Below are 5750 nucleotides of genomic sequence, written 5' to 3'. Positions count from 1 at the left end.
CATAAAAAATATCATTTACATATATCATACATATTTTTGAACATCACCTTTATGTGAAATCAAAGAAAAATATAGATTTTTGGGATACCAAAAGAGATTTTTGGGATTTTTGTGTACTATATTATTTTTCAATGTTTCTCATTTTTATCTTATCCTAATTATCAAATAATATCATAGTACCTACAGTATGAAAGAGCTCATCTCCCATATATCCCGTAAAATGTGTCAATTCTGCAGAAATATGGATCATATCACAGCCACCAAAGGCTAACTTAGGTTAGTCTCTGAGAGTCAGTCTAAGTAATGTACGTTCCAATTCTTCTCTGGGCCACTTTAAGTTTGGTTTCTGTGGTCTGGGTTAACGATAGTGTTTCCGCGCCGTAAGTCATGACTGGAAGCACACGTTGGTCGAACGTCTTCTTCTTCAGATAATTTGGCATGTTGCTCTTGAAGATGTCTGATAGAGCTCCATATGCATCCCATGCTAAGGTGATTCTTCTTTGCAGTTCGGCAGTTTGATTGTCCCTGGCAAATTGGATTTCATGCCTTAGGTATTTATATTTATGGACCAATGCAATTTCGTTGCAGTCGAATTTTTGATTTTCGCTTGGTATCAGGTTTGTCATGTATTGTCTTTCCAAAATTTATGTTCAAACAAACTTTCTTACAGGCAGTATCTAACTCAGTAAACGTAGTTCTAACCTCTTTTAAGTTATCTGTTATAAGAACTATACTGCCGTCCTTAGGAAAAACGCCGTATCTGCAGAGAGATCACATTTTAGTAAAATCGGTTTTTGTGTAAATGTCTAGCCGTTGAAAACTATTTAGAATTTTTTTTGTTTTCTATATACAGCGTGTCTACTTGAGTTGGAAACATATGGGAAACTTTTTTATTATTAATTTTACGAAAAAAAGTTATTCTTTATAAAAAGTTCTGCATGCCCCAAAACCTAAGATTCAATCATCAGATATCAAATTTTCTGAATATTATACGAGGTATGTCAAAAAATATGAACTTCGTTCAAGAGTAAAGTACCTTTATTTCTCTCAATATCGAAAATGCTTATTCTGAAAAGTTGTTTGGAAATAAAAACTAAGCTCAAATATGCAATTACATGCTTCTAATTGGAAAAAAAATATTTTCCAAATTTTTCTCAAATTTATTGATACTAACTTCGTTTTGATTCATTACACATACGATAACTCTTTTATTATTACTTTTACGAAAAAAAGGTATTCTTTATAAAAAGCTCTGTAGGTCATAAGGCCGAAGATGCAACCAACAGATATCACATTTTAATAATTTTATACGAGTTATGTCAAAAAATATGAATTTCACTCAAGAGTAAAGTACCTTTATTTTTCACAATATTGAAAACAGTTATTAAAAAAGTTGTTTAGAACTAAAAACTATGTGTCAATATGCAATTACATCCTTCTAATTGAAATACTGTGAAATATAAAGGTGCTATAATATTGAGCGAATTTCATATTTTTTGACACACCTCGTATAAAATTAATAAAAGTTGATATATCATGGTTGTGTCTTAGATTTTAGACCATGCAAAGCTTTTTACGAAGAATAACTTTTTTTCGTAAAATGAATAATAAACGAGTTATCATATTTGTAATAATTAAAAACAATGTTGGGTATCCTTAAATTTGAGAAAAAATTTTTTTTCAATAAGAAGCATGTAATTGCATATTTGATCTTAGTTTTTAATTCCAAACAACTTTTTATCATAAGAATTTTCGATATTGAGAGAAATAAAGGTACTTTACCCTTGACCGAAATTCATATTTTTTGACATACCTCGTATAATATTCAGAAAATTTGATATCTGATGATTGAATCTTAGGTTTTGGGGCATGCAGAACTTTTTATAAAGAATAACTTTTTTTCGTAAAATTAATAATAAAAAAGTTTCCCATATGTTTCCAACTCAAGTAGACACGCTGTATACATAATAAATATCATAGAATTCATATTTATACAGAAGATTGACAAAATATATTTTATTTACTCTAAAAACTCATGTTACTGCGTTCTTTCTAAGTATACTACATAAATTAACTTCTTCCTCCTTAGGAAGAATGCAGTACTGCGTTTGCGCTAAGCATTTTCTTATTTTATAATATAGTAGACTCTCTCTATAAAGGACACGGTTATTACGAGGTTTCGCTTTTAACGAGGCACACTAGATGTCCCATGAAATTCTTATTGAACTGAACACCTCTATAACGAGGCATATTTGGATATAACAAGGAAAAATGAAATCGTAAAATATGTATCTTTATTATTCTTTATCTACTTTTAGCGCTTTCTTTATCTATTCCCAACATCTGTGCGGTTATCGAGTATAGTGCTTTAATAAAAATCCACCGCCTACCTATAATAAACTTCTTCCTGTTCTGTTTATCTATAGGCCGATACTGAATATTGTAAAAAAAATGATAATTTATGATGGAGAAGCCTTATCGTCGAGGAAACAATATTTAGCATCTTATATTGCTCCGAGTGGCATCACTATAGAAAGTTAATATTTTAGACAACCACAAATATATATGTATGCACAATACTATTGTTGTCTGATATAACGAGATCCGCGTATAACGAGGTAATTAGTCTGCCATTTCAGTTCTCGTTATAGAGGGAGTCTACTGTATAATAAATACAATATAACGATGAAAAAGGAGAATAAATTTTTTTTAAGTGTGTCATGAAAATGGATGGACAAAAAAAGTGCTGGAAATAATTTTGGAATTAATAAGTTTTCCGCTAAGTGGCGTTTCTTGCATTTTAAAATTAAAAACATTCCAGAAACGATTAACATTTACGATCAAGTTTATTTTTAATTATTAATTATTAGACATTGATTTATCTATGTACTTTTATAACACATTTTTTATTTGGAAATTCTACGACCTACGGCGACCAAAATACTTCGTACCAAAATTCGTATTTCGAGCAAACTTTATCAAATTTGCGCTGTTTAAAATGCCTGATGTAACGTAATAATACAATGTCGCATCAACAACAATATACACACACATAGGAAACTCCGCTATACCTCAGGAAACTCCACATTTAGTGGAAGTATTTGTCTCACTTAGTAGTACTTACCGCATTGTTTTTAGAACTACACATTATTTCTTGATCACCAACAACTCAAACATATGTGTTTAGATTTTCTGTTGAGAAAGAAAAAATAGCCTTCTGCAGTATTAACTTTGTTCTATTTGACATTTGTATTTAAAAAATTATATCAAACAACCGTTCTCGTTGAAAAATGGCAACAAACTAATCTTATTAAAAATTTTACACATGCTGTAAAAATCTGTCAAATGCTTAGGCAGAACGCCGCATCTAGTGCCTGCTTAGGATAAACGCGGCAAGTGACCTTTAAATACGGCGTTTTTTCTAAGTATTTTACAGATGACGCATTTATTCTAAGTATTCATGAACATTTTTGCAGATACGGCATAAAATGCGTTGTGTTTAATGTATTTTGGCTTAACTTACGTCATTTTTAGTAAGCAAATAAGATAGATATGCACATTTGGGTTAGAAAAATGTATAAATCTAATTTTTTCAGATACGGCGTTTTCGTTAAGCACGGCAGTATACCGTCCGTGAATGGTAGGTGGGAGAGCCTTTTGCCGTCGAAATTGATTCCTTGGGCGTCTCACTTCAATTGTTTGAATGCATGTTCCAGTACTTTGGGAGATAACGTGTCTCCCGATCTAATTCGTCTTTTGATTTTTATAGACTTGATATATTTGTATAGTCGTATTGCATTATTATGTTCGCGATCAGCTTGAAGCACCGATAATCTACACGACTTTCCTCCAACACTCTCATTCTTCTTCTTCACGTGCCGTATCAGAATTATCCGACTTTGGCGATCACCATTGCGAAGGCTTCTCGATCTTCTGCAATATGGAGTAATTGTCCTGCATTTGATATATGAGTCCATTCACGAATGTTTTTTAACCAAGAAACTTGTTTTCTTCCTACAAACACTCTCATTACGCTGATAATTTGTATCGTATCAAAATCAAATGCTTTGTGAGTCTCCGAAAGTCAGGACCAATGGTCGGTTGTATTTGATGGATTTTTTTTAAACGCTCTTATTTAGTTCAATAGTTTGCATCAAATCTTTAGACGTTAATTTGACTGCCTTTTCTTCAATCCAAATGAATGAAAATTTGGAGACATATGTGTTCGCGGGAACAATACACGAATAATCAATAAATTTTTTTTTATGTTTATTAATTGTTTAAATAAAAAAAAACGATTTTAATGGAAAATGCTTAAATTCTCTTGTTTTTTACAATGTAGAAACTTGAAACTTTTACCTTTTGTAGCTAATGATCTGAACTGTACACAATTTCCCTTTTTACGTTAATTGTTTACGTTATGCTTCATAGATAAACAATGAAGTCCCAAATTTTGAACGCTCAGAATTGTTTATATAAAAATCGGCGCTTATGGTAGGGGAGCCCAAGCGGGGATTTTTGCAGTTACTTGAGCCCGTCAGATTATCATACGGGAAGAAACCTGGTACCCTGCAGATGTACCTCTGCCATATATTGGCTCTAAACACAGGGAAGTTCGTTATGGGGGGCCCGAAAAAAAATCTATCCTTAAAAATACTCGAAATTGTTAGATTAAGATAAGGAAAGTTAAGTATGTACATGCAAAGAGTATATTTCAAAAATCTGATGATTTCAGCGGGGCGTAAGGAAATGTGTGAATCAAAAAGTTTCACAAAAAAAGCGAATATTTCGCGAAATGAACGTCAGATCGAAAAAATAAAAAAATACGTCTTCAATATTTTTCAAAAATCGGTTGAATGGTACCAAACATGGGGGGTAAATTTAAAATTTTAAATTCAAACCCGCGATATGTCGCAAAATATCAGATCGAAAAACTGTAAAATACAATTTCATTATGTTTTTGAAAAATCTATCGAATGGTATCAAATATGACCTCCCACGGAGGAGGGGTTGGAAGTTACTTAAAAATCTTAAACGGAAGCCCCAAATTTTTATTGCAGATTTGGATTCTTTTCGTAAAAATAGGCAACTTTTATTCGAGACATTTTTTCAAGCTATGGATAGATGGCGCTATAATCGGAAAAAACGATTGTTGGAAATGGAAAATTAAATTAAAAATGGCAAACGCCCACTAAATTGGAAAATTTTACTTAACTTTTTTTGATTTTAGGATCTAATAATAACAACCCAATAGATCCCCATAACGCCCGAATGACTGCAAATTTAGCATACTTTGCTATTATCCCCTATTATTCGTGTCAAATTTCAATATGATACGAAACAAAACGATAGCTTTGTGTGAAAACCTCGTATCTCATTTCACAGAAAATTTTACAGGAGAGACTTTAACTCAATTTCTGCTTACTATAACTTAAAACAAAAAACTATGTTTACATATTTTTGATTCTGAGTATGTTTAGATGATTACACATACATTTTTCATATATATTTTGGGTTAGAGTATGCAGAAATTCAGTTAAAGTCACTCATGTAAAATTTTCTGTACAATGAGATACGAGGTTTTCACACTAAACCATCGTTCAACCAAACCTCGAATTAAAAAAATGCCTGTTTTTATCGTAGTCTTAGAAAAACCACCGGTAGAAAAGTTTTGTGCTACAATTAACATTAACGCATTCGTTTTGGCGTATTAATTAAACGCTTTTCTTTAGTTCAATCGTTTGGGTCAA

The sequence above is a fragment of the Diabrotica virgifera genome, chromosome 5 (genome assembly GCF_917563875.1).
Source record: "Diabrotica virgifera virgifera chromosome 5, PGI_DIABVI_V3a".
Taxonomy (NCBI): Eukaryota; Metazoa; Arthropoda; class Insecta; order Coleoptera; family Chrysomelidae; genus Diabrotica; species Diabrotica virgifera.
The sequence above is the reverse complement of the archived record's forward strand: the minus strand, read 5'-3'. Positions refer to the sequence as shown.